Source organism: Cucurbita moschata, unplaced genomic scaffold (genome assembly GCF_002738365.1).
Source record: "Cucurbita moschata cultivar Rifu unplaced genomic scaffold, Cmos_1.0 Cmo_Scf00046, whole genome shotgun sequence".
Classification (NCBI taxonomy): Eukaryota; Viridiplantae; Streptophyta; class Magnoliopsida; order Cucurbitales; family Cucurbitaceae; genus Cucurbita; species Cucurbita moschata.
In genome coordinates, this window is record NW_019268562.1 from 925,188 (window position 1) to 947,586 (window position 22,399).

Sequence of the window (22,399 nt, forward strand, 5' to 3'; positions counted from 1 at the left end):
TATCCTTGAGTGGTACATTGCCTCTTCTGACTTGGGTAGTTGTAAAGCTTGTGTGGTATTGTTCTTTGTTCTCAATCTGGTAAGTTTCTAAGGTTTGTAATTCCTTGAGGCATAAGTTATAACTTGCATTTGTAACCATATGAACCCATCTTAGCATGAGTTGTTGTAGAAGGTCATAGCAAGTTTGGTTAAACCATATAATGACACTCAATATTCCACAAACTCAAACATGGAAAAATCCATCGGGTGAATAAACATTTTGACTTTTTTAGTTTTAATTCAACAATTAATTTAAATAATTAATTTCAAATCAAAATAATATTAAATGATTAATTAAAAAATTAATTAATATTTAACATTAAATAAAATGCCAATCCCAATCAATTCCGTATTGATTATGAATCACTATTCATAACTAAAATATTTAAATCTTATTTAAATATCTTCAATTCTCTCTTTTTGTTCAATTCATAATTAAAACAAAATCAGGTTAAATATATGGTATATATTTAGTGTGTATTCCTTAATTTGAATTTCAACACCGGAAGGGTTTTGATTTAATAGAAAAAGAAAATTACTAAAACATTATAACTCAATTCAAGGGGTTTGATTCAATAGAAAAAGGATAGATAATATTACCCATGAAATCTCGTCGAGAATGCTTGATGATTAGAAATCATGAACCTCCATAATAGTATGATATTGTCCACGTTCAAAAATAAGTTCTAGTTATTTTACTTTTGGTTCTCTAAAAGGCATCACACCCTAAGCATCACACCAATGGAAATAGTAATTCTTACGTATAACATAGGATGGCCTATTGAATTGTTGGCTTCATTCCCCTTTCCACACCCTATTGGCTTGTTGAGTGGGCATCATCGTATTGCCTGAAATGATTCTCACACCAGGTTTGTAGTGGGATTTATTTCATCTATCGGTGCTACTGAAGGTGCGCAGCCTGAGGTAGCACAACTTAAGGTGCATCCGTCCTCGTCTTTAAACCTTCACGAGGTGGGCTATCTTCACCTCCATCTCTTCCTCTACCTCTAATACAGGGTCGTCTCCTTCCTCGTCGTCCTCTTCAGTGTCCTTATGTGGCATGATTCTAAAATCAATATATAATTTTTCTTAAGTCTATATCTCGCTAACATAAAGTGCATCATATCACATATAATCACAACATATAATTTAGCAAACATGACATATTCATAAAAATACAACTAGGTGGAACATAATGCTACCATAAATCATATAATTAGAGCTCAACATATTTGATACTAAATTACATCAATATTGGTAAATAGGAAAGCACATGTAATTAAAGGCATTTCTTTTTCTTATCTTATACAAGACATACTTGACGGTGACGGGACATCGATGGTGAAACCATGGAACGTGGCAAGCCTATCTCTTAGGCAAGTCTACCGAATCTATAACCTAGAGCTTTGTTACCAACGGTAACGACCCTAGATTTCTATTAGCCTAAAGTTGCCACCGTCATCACATCCTATGCTCTTATATGAAATTAAACATTTAAACTTCATCTTAAAACACAAACTTCATCTTAAAATACTATAATGGACTTACTCATTCGAAAGCATCTTTAAAACAACATAAATAAATACAAACTAAAACAATTAAAACATCAAAGTAAAATTGTCCTATACAAACCTATGCCTAGGAAAATAAAATACTACTATTCTATGTACGTGTCATTATATCTATTTGTGATGTTGTCATTAGTTGTATAGAGGTGTCTTGCTCTTACCTGAAATAGAAGTAACACAAGGCTTGAGTATTTTAAGAAATACTCATAAGTGACCCACTATTGAGGCTAGGGAATGCAAACACATGCAACTAATGATCTTAGGAACCTATTGTTAAAAATATCATAGGGGTGGCCTCCAGTCAAGAAAAAATTGGATGTGTAGTACTTCCCTACACATGACTCACACGTGCGAGCATGGACCTCCAGATAGTTCGCACCCTCTGGACCCATCATAGTCGAGCTAACTGTCTGTAGCGACGTTTAGGGGTCAATAGACCCCTGAGTGTCATGCAAGGCATGATGATGATCATCATTGTAGTGTAAGTATCCGTACTCATCATCATAAATGGGAAGTAACTTGATGTATATGTACACACAAAATGCATGAGGTCCCTAGGATTTTTCATCTTCAGAACATCTTTATGACACAACCCTATATACACTTCACATATTACTCTACGTAATATACATGCCTTGGCCTTCATACGTTCATCATCATTAACATTGGCTAGGGTTGTATCTTAAAAATACTCAATCTCATAGTGCATCATGTCACTTAATACATGCACCACGTTTTAATATGGAATAATGTCATATTAATCAATCTTATAATCTTCCATCTTACATCGTCATGTTATCATGCATCATCATCATCATATCATCATGATCCAACGTCATCATGTAACATCATCATATAACATAATATAACATCATATAGCATCATCAAATAACATAGTCATAGTCACCACCTCATAAAATATAAAGCATAAATGACACGTGCAAGGACCACTGGGCATGTGTCGTCATAGATAAATCAAGTTGTCCGACTTAGCCGATAGTAAGGCCACTTACTTGGTTGGTCTTGGCAGACATTTTCTCTCAACTCAAGTACGTTTGAATTTTATCTCTCGAAGTTACTTCAAGTGTTGTCGGGAGTTGTTTCCTATTAAAGCCTCCATCTCACTTCGTTAGTAATTTACATTTCTAATCTAATTAACTTGAACTTCAGAAATACGACGTTATACTGACCTTAAATATTTCTATTAAAGTAAAAATAAGCTTCGGAAGGGCAAAAAACGTAAAGGTTGGTGTCAAAATGTCAAACCAAGCCTAATACACCAGTTTTTAGCCTAGGACTCCGAGATGCTGAGCCGAAGGAGCCGGTGTATGCAACAGTGACCCTGTCGCTGAGGGACATTGACATATGAGCAGGTTGCGAACTGGTTCGAGGTGCAGGTCTCGAATGTTCATGTGGGCGCACAGGTCTGTGTAGTGGATCCATGGGTTGGGCTGTGTTCTGTGTATTAAGACTTGAACGTGGGTTTTTGGGCAAAGCACAGAGGAACTGAACTACTGGACTAGTTGTTGGTGGGTATCTAGTTGCTGTGTTGGGTATCTAGTTACTAGACCAAACTAGGTATGAGGTTGCTTGACTGGAATGCGGTTGCTAGTATTCGAATTTGGGTCCAAGCAGGTGGACTTCGTCTTCTCCACTCGTTGGGCTGTGTTCTGTGTATTAAGGCTTGAACGTGGGTTTTTGGGCAAAGCACAGTGGAACTGAACTACTGGACTAGTTGTTGGTGGGTATCTAGTTGCTGTGTTGGGTATCTAGTTACTAGACCAAACTAGGTATGAGGTTGCTAGTATTCGAATTTGGGTCCAAGCAGGTGGACTTCGTCTTCTCCACTCGTTTCCACGCATTTTCCTTTTTTCATTCCTCCGTATCAAAACTTGTTGTCTACATCCTAGTTTCTTCTCCTTTCTCATGGTGTTAATGGGTCCCATGGTCGTCATCTCGACATCGTCATTTGTGCAGAGGTGCCTTGCATACATACCTATTGACGACTTACATACACACACATTTGCTCCCAGGCGAGCTTACAGACCATACCTATTGACCTGGGCTTCAACTAGCATACACTCATGGTGTTGGTACACATGAAATCACGACTTGCATACACACACATTTGCTCCCAAGCGAGCTTACATATTGACCTGGGCTTCAACTAGCATACACTCATGGTGTTGGTATACCATGGAGGGAAGGGAGTGCACATAGTATTGTGGTGTATACAATATCGTATCATAACATCATTGTGAACATAAATGTCAATATATTCAATTAATTTGGAGTATGTAAGACTTATTCTCATCGCTAGAAGGAGGGTTTGAACCTCCGACCTTGTGGTTAACAGCCACACGCTCTAACCAACTGAGCTATTCCAGCCAATTATTTGTAATAGCTCAAGCCCACCACACTCTTATAAGGAATGTTTCATCCCCGCTCCAACCAATGTTGGATCTCATAATCCACCCTCTTGGGGGCTCAGCGTCCTTGCTGGCACACTGCTTGGTGACTAACTCTAATAGCTTTTGTAATAGCCCAAACCAACCGCTAGCAAATATTGTTTGTTTTTGCCCATTACGTATCGTCATCAGCCTCACAATTCTAAAACGAGTCTACTAGGGAAAGGTTTCCACACTCTTCTAAAGAATGCTTAGTTCCAATTTCCAGCCGCTAAAAAATATTGTCCATTTTTACCCGTAACAAATCGTCGTCAGAATCACAGTTTTAAAACATGCTACTAGAGAGATGTTTACATATACTTATAAGTTATTCTTCTTTCTCCTCTCAAATCAATTCGTAATCAGAGTGCGTGGGTTCAAATCCCACTTCTGACAACTCAAATAAAGGTAAAATAAAAATACAATAGCATATCATTATTGAAATCAATTGAACTTATTGGAGATTTAAAATTGTCACGACATGATTTTCCAAGCATCTAAGAAAGTTAGTGTTCTTCAAGTTTACCCTTACGCCTGAATCTCTAGGACACTGTGATTTTCTGTACCGCCTGGGTGCATAGCAAATGGTGAGTTGTGAGCCTCTTTTTCTGTACCGCCTGGGTGCATAGCAAATGGTGAGTTGTGAGCCTCTATCAATATCTCGTTGCTTAATTCCTCAGTTGTTGGAATATATAGGCGTCCTTGACGTAACCCTCCATCATCTTAGGATTTAAAGAAATTGTCTACTTGGCCCACTATTAACTGACTCATAATATATATATATATATATATATATATTTTGTAGGTTTTAACTAATCTCGAGTTGCAAGTCATCTGATCTTCCAGGAGTTATATAGTCATATATTACATATTCGCCAACTCACCTATTGCAACTTGAATCCATAGTAGGGGAAATTGTAAGAGCATAACTAAATTACTAGATTTCTGGTATGCTTAGAAGAGTTAAAATGCGTGGCACCAATGGTCGGGAATAGCTTGGATAAGCTAAATAGGGCAAAATTGTAATAACTCAATTTTAAAGACTTCAAAGCACAACTATAATAACTCAATTTTCAAGACTTCAAATCATTATTCATGACACATCCTGAAAAAGATAAAATTTCATAAAAATTGGAACGAGATTCGAAAACTAAGGACAACAACTCGTAACACATAGAACTGACTTGACAAAGAAAAAATTTGATAAAAATTGGAACGAGATTCAAAAACTAAGGACAACAACTTGTACACATGGAATTGACGGCTCGGGACGACCCTCCTCTATGACATTATCCAACAATTAGTGATCACCCAAAAAGGAAAAGTAATATCTAGTGCAACTAAATAAGTAACATACTTGTAGGCGGTAATCGAATCCTTGATGAGTGAGTTGCCATGGGTTTTTCTCTAGGTTATAGAAAGTTTAGGTGTAGATTATATGTAACGACCCTAGTTTTCTAGGGACCTAGAGTCACTAGAATATGCATGATGTAACTGCTTTATGCGAAAATATTTTTTACATTATGTTTTTGTCTTGAAGCTACCCCTAAAAAGAACACAATATTATTATTAAGAATGCTAGATTAAGACTATGTAACAATGTTAGGAATCACGAACCTACATAATTATATGACATTTTCCACTTTGGTTAGAGGGTTAAATTTTTCCACATACTAAAATGGAATGACCTTAACATTAAGAATCATACGCTCTAACCAACTAAACTATTCCAACAACTTATGAATATTAGCCTAGATATTGTCTACTTTGACTCATTCCATATCGTCGTCAACCTCACGGTTTTAAAACAGGTCTAATAGTAAGAGATTTCCACATGCTTATAAGAAATATTTCATCCCCTCCCCAACCGAGGTGGGCACCCCCTTGTGTTCCCAGCAACCTCGTTGGCACACCACCCGATGACTAGCTCTTATACAATTTGTTACAAACCAAGCCCACCTCTTTCCGATATTGTCTACTTTTGCTAGTTACGTATCACCATCAGACTCACAATTTTAAAATATGTCTACTAGAAAGAGATATCCACAACCTTATAGGAAATGTTTGGTTCCCCTCTCCAATTGCTAGCAAATATTGTTTGTTTTGGCCTATTACGTATCGTAAGTTTAAAAGTTTTAAAACGCGTCTTTTAGGGAGAGGTTTTCACACTCCAACCAATATTAGGTCTCATAATAAATAGTTAGGATGGTTGAGTGGTCGAAGGCGTTAGGAGTCAAGTTTTGGTCCTTGTGAGAATGCGTGGGTTGAAATCCCACTTTAGACAACTTACTTAGAAAGGCTTTCTTTTATAAAGTGCTATTCTTTTATTAAATTGATTCAACAATTCTATTCAAAAGATGTTTTCCACTACCTTAACGAATGAATTCATTCATATTAGCAGAACCTCTCACCTTGTTGTTAAAGCCCACACGCTCTAACGAATTAAGCTATTCTAGCTAATCATTTGTAAGCCCAAACCTTGTTGTTAATGCCGAGCTATTATAGCTAATCATTTATAATAGCTCAAGCCCACCATCAGTAAATATATTCAGCCTTGGCTCGTTACGTATTACTGTCAACGTCACGATTTTAAAATGCCTCTATTAGGGAGTGGTTTCCACATCCTTATGAGGGATGTTTCTTCCCCTCTCCAACCTATGTTCAATCTCACAATCCATCCACTAACAAATATTGTCTGATTTTGTCCATTACGTATCACCATCAACCAAACAATTCTAAAACGAGTCTACTAGGGAGAGGTTTCCACATCCTTGTAAGGAATGTTTCGTTCCCTTTTCCAACCGCTAAAAAATATTGTCCATTTTTTTCCGTTATATATCGCCGTCAGAATCATTTTAAATCACGCCTACTGGGGAGATGTTTAAAGACTTAAAAGTTATACTTCATTCCCCTCTCCCGCGAATGCGGGATTAGAGGGTGTGCGTTCAAATCCCACTTCTGACAACTCAAATAAAGGTAAAATAAAAATACAATCTTATCATTATTGAAATCAATTGAACTCGCTAGAGATTTAAAATGGCCACGACGTGATTTTCCAAGCTTCTACAAAAGTTAGTATTATTCAAGTTTACCCTTACGCCTGAATCTCAAGGACACTTTGATTTTCTGTACTACCTGAGTGCATAGCAAATTATGAGTTGTGAGCCTCTGTCAATATCTCGTTCCTTAATTCCCCCACTGATGGAATACATGGTGAGCCTCTGTCAATATCTCGTTCCTTAATTCCCTCACTGCTAGAATACATAGGCTCCTTAATTTAGAGAAACTGTCCACTAGGGCCTCTGTTAACTGACTCGTAATTACCTATATTAAAAAAAATCAGCTTTAGAAAGGTAAAAAACGTAAAGGTTGGTGTAAAAAATGTCAAATCGAGCCAAATATGTCATTTTTTAGCCTAGAATTCCGAGAAGCTGAGCTGAAGGGGCCGGTGTATGTAGTAATGACCCTGTCGTTGAGGGACATTGACACATGAGCAGGTCGTGAAGTGGGTCGAGGCACGGGTCTTGAATGTTCATGCCCCTCTGCCACAATTGTAACATTTGTCGGAGTTACCATCGTTCGCATAGTGAACATATTTGTGACATTTGTAGCACTGAATGTTGGAGTAAATTGATCGGCCCCCTCTTCCTCGACTGCGTCCTCTTCCACGCCAATTTTCTTGGCTCCACTATCCCTTCTTCTTATCGTATCCTTCATGACTGCGACCTTGACCACCATGACCATTTTTACTACTTTCACTGCCACAACCTCTACCTTCAAAATTTTAAGAGTAGAGTACCTTTTCATATTTGATTGACGCCTTGGTTTGGAGTGCTTGATCGAGTGTTTCCTCCTTCTTCTTCTTACGTTGTTCGTGTGCCTCGAGAGAACCGGCTAGCTCGTCGACTATGAACGTCGCTAGGTCATTTGACTCTTCTATCGTGCATACAACATTCTCAAAGTTGTTAGTTAATGACCTTAAAATCTTCTCCAAAACCCGCATCTCGGCTAATATTTCTCCATGCCGGTTGAGTTGAGTTGGTTTACCACAGTATGTACATGCATGATGTAGTCAGATACATTTTTTGACTCCTTCTTCTTCATGCTCTGCTCTCCAACATGCCACGAAGAGTTTGGAGACGCACTTGCTTGACTCGGTCGATTACTTTGAACACTTTTCTTAAAGTGTCCCACGCTTCTTTTGAAGTAGTTGCATTGGCAAGCTTCTCAAAGGCCGACTCGTCAACGGCTCGGAACAACATGTACAGTGCCCCCTTATCCTTTGATCGCACCTCTTTTAATGTCTTGTTTCGTGTCGCTGTATAACCCATGGTATCTTTTGGTTCTTTTAACCCTTCTTCGACCACCTCCCATGCATCTTGAGAACCGAGAAGAGCTTTCATATTTTGTCTTCGTTAGTCGCGGTAGCAGGATTTGACTCGTCACATTCGGCATTGGCTTGATACCAATTTGTTAAAGAAAACTCACAAATTTGTGAAATAAATCTCACACGGACTAACGATATAAGAAGACAAATTCGGCATTGGCTTGATACCAATTTGTTAAAGAAAACTCACAAATTTGTGAAATAAATCTCACACAGACTAACGATATAAGAAGACAAAGAACACTCTATTTCTATTTATCTTTTTCTTTTCTTTTTCTTTTTTTTTCTCTGCTCTGCTTTACTGTTTTACAGTAGAAATAACAGATGTATTTATAATGTCTCCTAAAACTAAATATAGACATCAGAATGCCACTGTATTTAATATACGAATGTATTTATAAGGTCTTCTACAACTAAATATAGACATCAAAATCCGGCCACTACGAATGTATTTATAAGGTTTCTCAAACTAAATATAGACATCAACATTTTCCTAACCTAGACATCAGAATGCCGCCACTTCAAATTATTTATAAGGTCTTCTAGGTCTTCTAAAACTAAATATAGACATCAGAATGCCACTATTTACGTCACTGTTTCGTAACCCATAAAACGTCATTGTTCCTAGACATCAGAATGCCACGATTTCCTAACCCATAAAACCATCAGAATGCCACTATGTACGTCACTGTTCCTAGACATCAGAATGCCACTGTTTCCTAACCCATAAAACGTCACTGTTCCTAGACATCAGAATGCCACTGTTTCCTTACCCATAAAACGTCACTGTTCCTAGACATCAAAATGCCACTCTTTCCTAACCCATAAAACGTCACTGTTCCTAGACATCAAAATGCCACTCTTTCCTAACCCATAAAACGTCACTATTCCTAGACATTAGAATGCCACTCTTTCCTAACCCATAAAACGTCACAGTTCCTAGACATCAAAATGCCACGATTTCCTAACCCATAAAACCATCAGAATGCCACTATGTACGTCACTGTTCCTAGACATCAGAATGTCACTGTTTCCTAACCCATAAAACGTCACTGTTCCTAGACATCAGAATGCCACTGTTTCCTTACCCATAAAACGTCACTGTTCCTAGACATCAAAATGCCACTCTTTCCTAACCCATAAAACGTCACTATTCCTAGACATTAGAATGCCACTCTTTCCTAACCCATAAAACGTCACAGTTCCTAGACATCAGAATGCCATTGTTTCCTAACCCATAAAACGTCACTGTTCCTAGACATCAGAATGCCATTGTTTCCTAACCCATAAAACGTCACTGTTCCTAGACATCAGAATGCCACTGTTTCCTAACCCATAAAACGTCACTGTTCCTAGACATCAGAATGCCATTGTTTCCTAACCCATAAAACGTCATTGTTCCTAGACATCAGAATGCCATTGTTTCCTAACCCATAAAACGTCATTGTTCCTAGACATCAGAATGCCATTGTTTCCTAACCCATAAAACGTCATTGTTCCTAGACATCAGAATGCCATTGTTTCCTAACCCATAAAACGTCATTGTTCCTAGACATCAGAATGCCATTGTTTCCTAACCCATAAAACGTCATTGTTCCTAGACATCAGAATGCCATTGTTTCCTAACCCATAAAACGTCATTGTTCCTAGACATCAGAATGCCATTGTTTCCTAACCCATAAAACGTCATTGTTCCTAGACATCAGAATGCCATTGTTTCCTAACCCATAAAACGTCATTGTTCCTAGACATCAGAATGCCATTGTTTCCTAACCCATAAAACGTCATTGTTCCTAGACATCAGAATGCCATTGTTTCCTAACCCATAAAACGTCATTGTTCCTAGACATCAGAATGCCATTGTTTCCTAACCCATAAAACGTCATTGTTCCTAGACATCAGAATGCCATTGTTTCCTAACCCATAAAACGTCATTGTTCCTAGACATCAGAATGCCATTGTTTCCTAACCCATAAAACGTCATTGTTCCTAGACATCAGAATGCCATTGTTTCCTAACCCATAAAACGTCATTGTTCCTAGACATCAGAATGCCATTGTTTCCTAACCCATAAAACGTCATTGTTCCTAGACATCAGAATGCCATTGTTTCCTAACCCATAAAACGTCATTGTTCCTAGACATCAGAATGCCATTGTTTCCTAACCCATAAAACGTCATTGTTCCTAGACATCAGAATGCCATTGTTTCCTAACCCATAAAACGTCATTGTTCCTAGACATCAGAATGCCATTGTTTCCTAACCCATAAAACGTCACTGTTCCTAGACATCAGAATGCCACTGTTTCCTAACCCATAAAACGTCACTGTTCCTAGACATCAGAATGCCACTCTTTCCTAACCCATAAAACGTCACAGTTCCTAGACATCAGAATGCCACTCTTTCCTAACCCATAAAACATCACTATTCCTAGACATCAGAATGCAACTGTTTCCTAACCCATAAAATGTCACTATTCCTAGACATCAGAATGCCACTGTTTCCTAACCCATAAAACGTCACTGTTCCTAGACATCAGAATGCCACTGTTTCCTAACCCATAAAACGTCACTATTCCAAGACATCAAAATGCCACTGTTTCGTAACCCATAAAACGTCACTATTCCTAGACATCAGAATGCCACTGTTTCCTAACCCATAAAACGTCATTGTTCCTAGACATCAGAATGCCACTCTTTCCTAACCCATAAAACGCCACAGTTCCTAGACATCAGAATGCCACTCTTTCCTAACCCATAAAACATCACTGTTCCTAGACATCAGAATGCAACTGTTTCCTAACCCATAAAACGTCACTGTTCCTAGACATCAGAATGCCACTCTTTCCTAACCCATAAAACATCACTGTTCCTAGACATCAGAATGCAACTGTTTCCTAACCCATAAAACGTCACTGTTCCTAGACATCAGAATGCCATTGTTTCCTAACCCATAAAACGTCACTGTTCCTAGACATCAGAATGCCACTCTTTCCTCACCTATAAAACATCACTGTTCCTAGACATCAGAATGCAACTGTTTCCTAACACATAAAACGTCACTGTTCCTAGACATCAGAATGCCACTTTTTCCTAACCCATAAAACGTCACTGTTCCTAGAAATCAGAATGCCACTCTTTCCTAACCCATAAAACGTTACTGTTACTAGACATCAGNCTAGACATCAGAATGCCACTTTTTCCTAACCCATAAAACGTCACTGTTCCTAGAAATCAGAATGCCACTCTTTCCTAACCCATAAAACGTTACTGTTACTAGACATCAGAATGTCACTTTTTCCTAACCCATAAAACGTCATTGTTCCCAGACATCAAAATGCCACTGTTTCCTAACCCATAAAACGTCACAGTTGCTACAAATCAGAATGCCACTATTTCCTAACCCATAAAACGTCACTGTTCCTAGACATCAGAATGCAACTGTTTCCTAACCCATAAAACGTCACAGTTCCTAGACATCAGAATGCCACTCTTTCCTAACCCATAAAACATCACAGTTCCTAGACATCAGAATGCAACTGTTTCCTAACCCATAAAACGTCACAGTTCCTAGACATCAGAATGCCACTCTTTCCTAACCCATAAAACATCACAGTTCCTAGACATCAGAATGCAACTGTTTCCTAACCAATAAAACGTCACTGTTTCTAGACATCAGAATGCCACTGTTTCCTAACCCATAAAACGTCACAGTTCCTAGACATCAGAATGCCACTCTTTCCTAACCCATAAAACGTCACTGTTCCTAGACATTAGAATGCAACTGTTTCCTAACCCATAAAACGTCATAGTTCCTAGACATCAGAATGCCACTTTTTCCTAACCCATAAAACGTCACAGCTCTTATTATTTTCTCGTATGTTTTTCCTTGGCGACATTGTCTTCTTTTTATAAAAATAGAGTAAACATAAATAATTTGATTTTTTTTACCTTCGGCAATGTTACCTAGAATATTCAAATAAACTTTTAAAAAATATGGATGGGAAAAACTTATTAAATAAGTATCTTTTTAATGTTAAATTTGTTTCAAAATAACATAATAGTAGGATAGAAATGAGTGAAGAAGAATGGTTGAATAATTGTACAAATGATGTAATAAATTAATTAATTTTATTGCGTTGAAACCCTATCAAATACAGAACTAAAAACAAAGACACAATATTATTCTTTTTAAAGTTCATATATTAATGACACACAAATTACCACGGTCTAGTGGTTAGGACATTGGACTTTGAATCCAATAACCCAAGTTCAAATCTTTACAAATTTGTGGTCCCATGGTCTAGTGGTTAGGACATTGGACTTTGAATCCAATAACCCAAGTTCAAATCTTGGTGGAACCTTTTTTTTTTAAAGATGTTTATGCACAAATAGTAAGAGGAAGCTTTGAGGTTGTACAAGGCAAAGTGGTCAATGATTGGATACTTTATCAAGATTTGGAGTCTGTATGACTTAAAAGATAAAGTAATACATATAGACTAATCAAGTCATGATCTAATTAAAGGAAGAAACTAAAGGAAGAAACTAAATCACTCTAAGAAATTAGGAAGGTTTGAATTCATGTTGAATGTTATATCTAAGTTATTCCAACATTAATACCAACACGAGATCTGAGTTAGGATGATGTTGTTGGGCTCACTAATTTCCCATAGCTTAAGTAATTTTTATGAATCAGATATTGAACAAGGTTTCTAGACTTGTTTTATAATAGTGTTCATATCGATTAGGAGGCTAATCAGAGACAAAAAAGATAACAAGATGAGCCCTTAAGCCAACTTGATACCTTTATTCAAAGAGGGTGGATTGTGAGATCCCACAACAGTTGGAGAGGGAAACATTCTTTATAAGGGTGTGAAAATTTCTCTATGCATTTTAAAAGCGTAAGGTAATCCCGAGAATCAAAAGAAGATAATACCTGCATGGGCCAATTTCATTAATTCTCAATAATGATATATTTAATGATACTAGAAGATAATCACTTATAGTTTTAAGTTTATTAGGCATAAAATTATGTAAGCGAAACTCGATTAACTGAATGAGGAGCTACCGATCTACAATGTGCATAAAGCCTATGGCCTATTAGCTCAGTTGGTTAGAACGTCATGCTAATAATTTGAAGGTCATTGGTTTGACACTTGCATGGGCCAATTTCATTTCTTCTTAATAATATCTTTTCATGATACGGGGTTACAACATTACGAACTTTAAAGATAATGACTTGAAGTTTTAAGTTTATTATGCATAAAATTATGTAACCTAAACTCGATTGACTAAATTAGGAACTATCGATCTACAATGTGCATAAAACCTATGGCCTATTAGCTTAGTTGGTTAGAGCATCATGCTAATAACGCGAAGGGTAGTAGTTTTGACACCTGCATGGGCCAATTTCATTAATTTTTAATAATATCTTTTCATGATACAAGTTAAAACACTGTGAACTTTTTTTAAAGTTTATTATGCATAAAGTTATGTAAACGAAACTCGATTGACTTATTTAGGAGCCAACGATCTATAATGTGCATAAAACCTATGCCCTATTAGCTCAGTTGGTTAATTGTTGTGTTAATAATGTGAAGGTTGTAGGTTCGACACTCACATAGGCCAAATTTCATTAATTCATAATAATATCTTTTCATGATATGGGGTTACAACACTACGAACTTTAAAGATAATGACTTGAAGTTTTAATTTTATTATGCATAAAATTATGTAACCTAAACTCGATTGACTAAATTAGGAGCTATTGATCTACAATGTGCATAAAACCTATGGCCTATTAGCTCAGTTGGTTAGAGCGTCGTGCTAATAATGCGAAGGTCGCAGGTTCGACACTTGCATGGGCCAATTTCATTAATTTTTAATGATATCTTTTCATGATATGAGTTAAAAAGATGGATCTGAGCCGATATGTTCTCCTATGAAGGATGACATTCGTGGATTTCTGAGAGTCCTTTCAGAACAAGACGGATCTGAGTCGATATGTTCTCCTATGAAGGTGGATTTCTGGATCTGAGTCGATATGTTCTCCTATGAAGGTGGATTTCTGGATCTGAGTCGATATGTTCTCCTATGAAGGTGGATTTCTGAGAGTCCTTTCAGAACAAGACAGATCTGAGCCGATATGTTCTCCTATGAAGGATGACATTCGTGGATTTCTGAGAGTCCTTTCAGAACAAGAAGGATCTGAGCCGTTCGATATGAAGGAGGTAAATGACTTTCACACCTTTTTCTTTAGATCTGAACCGTTCGATATGTTCTTCTATGAAGCATGAAACTCTGGATTTCTGAGAGGGTAAATGAACTGACTTTGAAGGCCAAATTCATCAATGCAAAGGTCAGTAGAGAAAATTTTCCGGCAAGCCACATGTCGACTTGCGGGAGGGAAAGCGCGTCAGACAGCCTGAGGGACACGTATTGACGATTAGGTGGAATAATGCGTCAGGCACGTTGTAAAGTGACGCGTCTCCACTCGATATGCGACATGTAGTAGCTCTTCCGACCCACGCCCACGTCTAACCCAATTTGACTCGAAGGATGTTTGACCCGATCCGCATGGTGCCACGCTTCAATGTAAAGAATTTCACTTCCTAGCGTGCACCTCTGGTTTTGAACCCATGACTCATCAGCCACTGACCTCTCTTTCTCCACAACTTCTTCAATTCTCTTCAAAAGCTCAGAAATTACCTTCCCATTCATTTCCTTCTCCTATTTCAAACAGAAAGAACTCTCACTCAGCTCCGCCACTTCCTTTTCTAACCTTTCAATTTCCATTTCTAAAAGCTTTCTTTTCTTTTCCAATCTCTACTTTGTCCTTCAAAAGGCGCTCGTTTAGCGATTTCAACGTCTGCAACTGAGACTTCTCCATAGATTTATCCACAGCAGATTTTGGTTGTTGCTCTAAATCTCTATTCTCCTTCTGATGATCTGGAAGTTTCTTTGGCTCGTTCGCCGATCGCGTGTTCAATCCAGATTCATACTTCGATTTTCTCGTCTCCGATATCGCAATTTTCCCAAATCCGCTACGTATCCCCTCATTTCCAACGGCTTCCACCACCTCACAACTACCGCCATCATATTTTGCTCCATCGTGTTCTGTCGCATTCAGATCTTCATGTTGAGCCATCAAGAGAAGACCTTCGTTTGTTGCGTCATCCAAGGCTAGGTTGATTGTTTCTTCCACCTTTTTATCAGCTCGACAATCTTTTGCAAATTGCCCCTATGCCACAATTGTTACATTTGTCGGAGTTACAATCGTTCGCATAATGACCATATTTGTGACATTTGTAGCACTGAATGTTGGAGTAAATTGATCGACCGCCTCTTCCTCGACTGCGTCCTCTTCCACGCCAATTTGCTTGGCTCAGCTGTTCCTTCTTCTTATAGTATCCTTCATGACTGTTACCTTGACCACCATGACCATTTTTACTACTTTCACGGCCAACACCTATACCTTCAAAATTTTGAGAGTAGAGTACCTTTTCATCTTTGATTGACGCCTTGGTTTGAAGTGCTTGATTGAGTGTTTCCTCCTTCTTCTTCTTACGTTGCTCATGTGCCTTGAGAGAACCGACTAGCTCATCGACTGTGAACGTCGCTAGGTTCTTTAACTCTTCTATCGCGCATACAACATTCTCAAAGTTGTTGGTTAATGACCTTAAAATCTATTCCAAAACCTGCGTCTCGACTAACATTTCTTCATTTTGGTTGAGTTGGTTTACCACAGTTTGTACATGCGTGATGTAGTCAGATACACCTTCTGACTCCTTCATCTTCATGCTCTCCTACTTGCCACGAAGAGTTTGGAGACGCACTTGCTTGACTCGGTTAATTCCTTTGAACACTTTTCCTAAAGTGTCCCACACTTCTTTTAAAGTAGATGCACTGGCAAGCTTCTCAAAGCCCGACTCGTCAACGACTCAGAACAACATGTATAGTGCCCCCTTATCCTTTGATCGCACCTCTTTTAACGCCTTGTTTCGTGTCGCTGTATAACCCGCGGTGTCTTTTGGTTCCTCTAACCCTTCTTCGACCACCTCCCATGCATCTTGAGAACCGAGAAAAGCTTTCATATGAATGCTCCAATTCTAGTAGTTTGTCTTCGTTAGTCGCGGTAGCGGCATTTGACCAGTCACATTCGTCATTGGCTTGATACAAATTTATTAAAGAAAACTCATAAATTTGTGAAATAAATCTCACACACACTAACATAGAAGAAGACAAAGAAGACTCTGTTTATTTTAAAGAAATAATCCTCTATTGCTTCGCTTCTCTATTTCTTTTATTTTTTTTTCACTTCTCTGCTTTACCGTTTTACCATGGTAATAACAAATGTATTTAGAAGGTTATTTAGACATCAAGATGCCACTGTTTCCTAACCCATAAAAAGTCATTGTTCTTCTAACATTCTAGGCCTTTCATCTCCGACACTCTTGGCCTTTTCCTCTAAGACTGACTCTTGGATTTAAAACCCACTAAAATTCTCCATGGGGAATCCGATCCCTGCCGTTTCCTTGCGATGAATCCCTTACCCTGATCCCCACACAAATAAATAGAGAGTTTTGTGGAAATAGGGAATGAAATAAATGGTGGGGATGATGACAGGGAATTGACATCGCTACATGTGGCCCCTGCACATGTCGTGTTTTATGATTGTATGACATATACTATGTTATGTATATGCTATGATATACGATATGTTGCATACAAGTTACGCTATGATATCATATACAAAAAATCATGTATTGTTAATTATTAAAAATATGAAATGAATCAAGTATTTATATCTCATACGAACACTATGCTAGGAATAGATTGGTGGTATGACTAGCGCCATGAATATATGTCATTCTTTAATGTTATGGGACCTCATGCATTTTGTATACCACGTTCCTCGAGATACTTCTATATTATGTTTAGTACACCCTATGCCTATGTATTGTTAATCATGAACAATATGACAAGAATCAAGTATGTATGTCTCATAGGAACGTTATGTCATGTTTTAATGTTAGGGATCTCATGTATTTTATATGTCAGGTGCATCGGGATACTTTCCCATTATGATTTGTACAGACTTACCTTACAATATTTATGTTCCTTATGATATTATGCGGGTCTTTTCCTTTTATGGTATTTGGTAGTGTGAGCGTGCACAAGCTCGACGAGGTAGACCCAGAGAGTACTCTTATACCAACCACTTGGTGGTCAATGTGCATATTCATGGGTCGTGTGTAGAGAAGTACAACATATTTAACTTTTCTCGGATGGAAAAGAAAAGCCCAAGCCCATGCGACAATGTATTTATGAAAGGATAGGTCCCACTATATTACACGTAATTCATATTCCCACCCTAACAGTGGGATTACTTATTGAGTATTTATTAAAGTACTCAAACCACATGCTACTCTTATGTTAAAGTAAAGGTAAGATACCCATTTACGGATGACAACATTGCGTTGAAGGCCAAGGAACCAAATTTAGGGCAATTTCATTCATGTTATTTTTAATGATCCTTAGGTTTGATCACGGCCTTGCTTTATTTTTATTTAAACTAATGTTATCTATTTTCCACTATGTTGTTCATAAGCGTTTAGGCAATAGTTTGGAACAAGAATCGAGCTCCCAATAGTAGGCAATAAGCATTTAGATTTTGGGTCTCCTACCCTCGAGTTTCTTCCAAATTCGAGAGCAATTCTACACCATTTCGATTTAAACTTGTTCTTACAATGCTGAAAGTGCCTAGAAATCATTCCCCCAATCTAATTCGTCATTGAAGCACTTCAAGGAAAACTCAAAATTTAAATCCGAGGATACACGAGAATACATCAAGCAAGGACGATCCCAATTGTACCTCCAAGGAATGTTTCCATAGAAGACAACCAAGGGAAATAACCTCACGAACAAGCCCAATTGAAGAAAATCCGTTTTGGGCACAAATTAGGGGTAAGTTTCAAAATCCTATCTACGGTCTTTTTTCCTTCAAATTAAGGATTCCTTCAGCTTCAGAGCAATAAGTTACTTGTACTCCATTTTTACCAACTATGAAGCCAAGAAAGTTAACTTTTTCCATGCAAAAACTACCCTTATTAAAATTAGCATAAAGTTTCTCTTTCCTAGGCATAATCAAAACTTACCTAATATGCTTCACGTGCTCATACAAAGTCTTTGAATAAATTAAAATATCATCAAAATGTACAACAACATGCTTTCCTAAATATTCTCTCAAAACCTGATTCATTAAGCGCATAAATGTACTAGGAGCATTAGTCAACCCAGAAGGCATAACAAGTCATTCAGACAATCCAACCTTAGTCTTGAAAGCTCTTTTCCATTCCTCTTCTATATGCCCTCTCAATTCTTTTTTTGCTAAAATTTCTCTACCCCTTCTTCTCACTCTTCCTCTCCCACCCCCTAGGACTATGTCCCGCTAAAAGAGTGACATTAGCATCTTCTTCATTTTCAACTTCTTCATTCGAGAGTACTTCTCTCCCTTGAAGATTACCTAAGGCTATTTCAATTCACTCCATCCTGTTTGTCGATGTACTAATAACTGGATTTAAACGAGTAATAGTTCTGACTTATGTTTATTACACACAAAGGTCGGCTATTTGAGAATGTGACTAAATTATGATCAAGGTAGGCTAATACATGGTAAAACAAGTCTTATAATAGCAAGCTATTCAATGAAATCAAGATAAGTTAATTATGAAATAACAGCAAAATAAAAACAAAGAAAGAAGAGCTGAAATATATTTTTGGATTGAATTGCAGATTGAAGAAAAAAGAATTTCAAAGAGAATGGTGGTGTAGATTTGAGAACAACTAACTTTCCGTCTTATAAAATACTGGAAAATTTAGAAGCTATCTTCAAGTCTAAATGATGAGGAAAAAAAAATATCAAACACAAATATTCAAGATTTAGATGAAATAAGAAGAAGGTGAATAGCAGATTATTTGATCTTGAAATAAAGATAAAATGGTAAGGACCATTTATAATGAACAAAAAGAATGATGATAAAAATGTGATAAGGATTTCTTTTTTTGTTTTATTTTCAACGTCTAAATATGATCTTCAAAAAGAAAATAAGAACAACGTCAAAAGATGATAAAAATGATGGAAATGGCAGCAAGAAATAAATGGACAGATTTTTAGAAAAGAAAAACATAAACGAATAAATAAGACATAAAATCAATTCTAGAATAGGCCACATAGATGCAAACTAGGCTCTTATACCAAATTGATTAGGCAACCCTAATCCTCAACCCAACCATCCAAGTTTAGTTGAAGCAAAATCCCTTGAATGAAAGAAATTAACTAATTTGTCCAAGCTTTTGTTTTTGTATTTTTTTGTATTTTTTGTATTTTTTTTTCTTTCGTAAGTTTTGGTCTTCTTGTTAGATATTCGCCCACTAATCTCAAGTGGCAAGTCATCTGATCTTTGAGGAGTCATATATGTCGTATAGTCATATATTGCATATTAGCCAACTCACCTATTCCAACTTGAATCATAATAAGGAAAATGGTAAGAGCACAACTAAATTACCTGATTTCTGGTATTCTTAAAAGAGTTAAACTGCATGGCACCAATGGCCGGGAATAGCATAGATAAGCTAAATAGGGCACAACGATAATAACTCAATTTTAAAAACTTCAAAGCACAACTATAATAACTCAATTTTCAAGGCTTCAAATCATTTTTCATGGTACTGACAAAGAAAAAATTGATAAAAATTGTTATGAGATTTGAAAATAAGGACAACTACTCGTAACACATAGAACTGACGTGACAAAGAAAAAAATTGATAATAATTTGAACGAGATTCGCAAACTAAGGACAACAACTCGTAACACATAGAACTGACGGCTCGAGACGACCCTACTCTGTGACCTTAACTAACCATTAGTGATCCCCCCCAAAAGGAAAAGTAATATATAGTGCAACTAAATAAGTAACCTACTTGTAGGCGGTAATCGAATCCTTGATCGAGCAAGTTGCCACAGGTTTTTCTCTATGTTATAGAAAGTTCAGGTGTAGATTATATGTAACGACCCTAGTTTACTAGGGACCTAGAGCCACTTGAATATGCATGATGCAACTACTTTATGCGAAAATATTTTTTTCATTATGTTTTTGTATCTCGTAACACATAGAACTAACGGCTCGAGACGTCCCTACTCTGTGACCTTAACTAACCATTAGTGATCCCCCCAAAAAAGGAAAAGTAATATATAGTGCAACTAAATAAGTAACCTACTTGTAGGCGGTAATCGAATCCTTGGTCGAGCAAGTTGCCACAGGTTTTTCTCTATGTTATAGAAAGTTCAGGTGTAGATTATATGTAACGACCCTAGTTTACTAGGGACCTAGAGCCACTTGAATATGCATGATGCAACTACTTTATGCGAAAATATTTTTTTCATTATGTTTTTGTATCTCGTAACACATAGAACTAACGGCTCGAGACGTCCCTACTCTGTGACCTTAACTAACCATTAGTGATCCCCCCAAAAAAGGAAAAGTAATATATAGTGCAACTAAATAAGTAACCTACTTGTAGGCGGTAATCGAATCCTTGGTCGAGCAAGTTGCCACAGGTTTTTCTCTATGTTATAGAATGTTCAGGTGTAGATTATATGTAACGACCCTAGTTTTCTAGGGACCTAGAGTCACTAGAATATGCATGATGCAACTACTTTATGCGAAAATATTTTTTTCATTATGTTTTTATATGGAAGGTACCCCTAAAAAGAACCCAACATTATTATTAAGGATGCTAAATTAAGACTATGTAACAATTTTAGGTATAATGAATCACCATAATTATATGACATGGTCCACTTTGGTTGAAGGGTTAAATTTTTCCACATACTAAAATGGAATGATTCATTACCATTGCTTAAAAGAGAGCTTGAACCTCCCCAACCTTATCGTTAACAATCATACGCTCTAACCAACTGAACTATTCCAACAAATTATGAGTATTAGCCTAGATATTGTCTACTTTGGCTAGTTACATATTGTCGTCAACCGCACGGTTTTAAAATGTGTCTAATTGTGAGAGATTTCCACATGCTTATAAGAAATGTTTCATCCCCTCCCCAACCGATGTGGGATTTCACAATCCACCCTCTTGTGTTTCCAGTAATCTCGTTGGCACACCACCCGATGACTAGCTCTAATACAATTTGTTACAGACCAAGCTCACCTCTATCAGATATTGTCTACTTTGGCTAATTACGTATCACCATCAACCTCACGATTTTAAAATATGTCTACTAGGAAGAGATATTCACAACCTTATAGGAAATGTTTGGTTCCCCTCTCCAGTTGCTAGCAAATATTGTTTGTTTTGGCCTGCTACGTATCGTCGTAAGTTTAAAAGTTTTAAAATGCTTCTTTTAGGTCAAGGTTTCCACACCCTTATAAGGAATGCTTCATTCCTCTCTCCATCCAATGTTAGGTCTCACAATAAATAGTTAGGATGGCTGAGTGTTTGAAGGCGTTATGAGTCATGTTTTGGTCCTTGTGAGAGTGCGTGGGTTGAAATCCCACTTTAGACAACTTACTTAGAAAGGTTTTCTTTTATAAAGTTGCTATTCTTTTATTAAATTGATTCAAAATTTCTATTCAAAAGATGTTTTCACAACCTTAAGGAATGGATTCATTCATTTAGCAGAACCTCTGACTTTATTGTTAAAGCCCACACGCTCTAAGCCCACACTCTCTAACAAACTAAGGCATGCAATTCTCAATAAAGCTCTAAGCCCACACTCTCTAACAAACTGAGGCATGCAATTCTCAATAAAGCTCTAAGCCCACACGCTCTAACAAACTGAGGCATGCAATTCTCAATAAAGCTCTAATAAAAATTTTGGTTAAAAATTTTGGTCTTTGGTTTGAAAGATATTTCTATAAGGAACATTGAAAATTGAAA

The 22,399-nt window shown here is 37.2% G+C and overlaps 3 non-coding genes across 3 annotated transcripts; 2 read left to right on the plus strand and 1 right to left on the minus strand.

The window, feature by feature from the left end:
- Positions 1–3,921: 3,921 nt before the first annotated feature.
- TRNAN-GUU lies at positions 3,922–3,995 on the minus strand. Its single transcript has one exon. It is a non-coding gene; the product is annotated as a tRNA-Asn (tRNA).
- Positions 3,996–12,732: 8,737 nt separating this feature from the next.
- TRNAQ-UUG lies at positions 12,733–12,804 on the plus strand. Its single transcript has one exon. It is a non-coding gene; the product is annotated as a tRNA-Gln (tRNA).
- Positions 12,805–14,234: 1,430 nt separating this feature from the next.
- TRNAI-AAU lies at positions 14,235–14,308 on the plus strand. The gene has a single exon. It is a non-coding gene; the product is annotated as a tRNA-Ile (tRNA).
- The last annotated feature ends 8,091 nt before the right edge of the window (positions 14,309–22,399 follow it).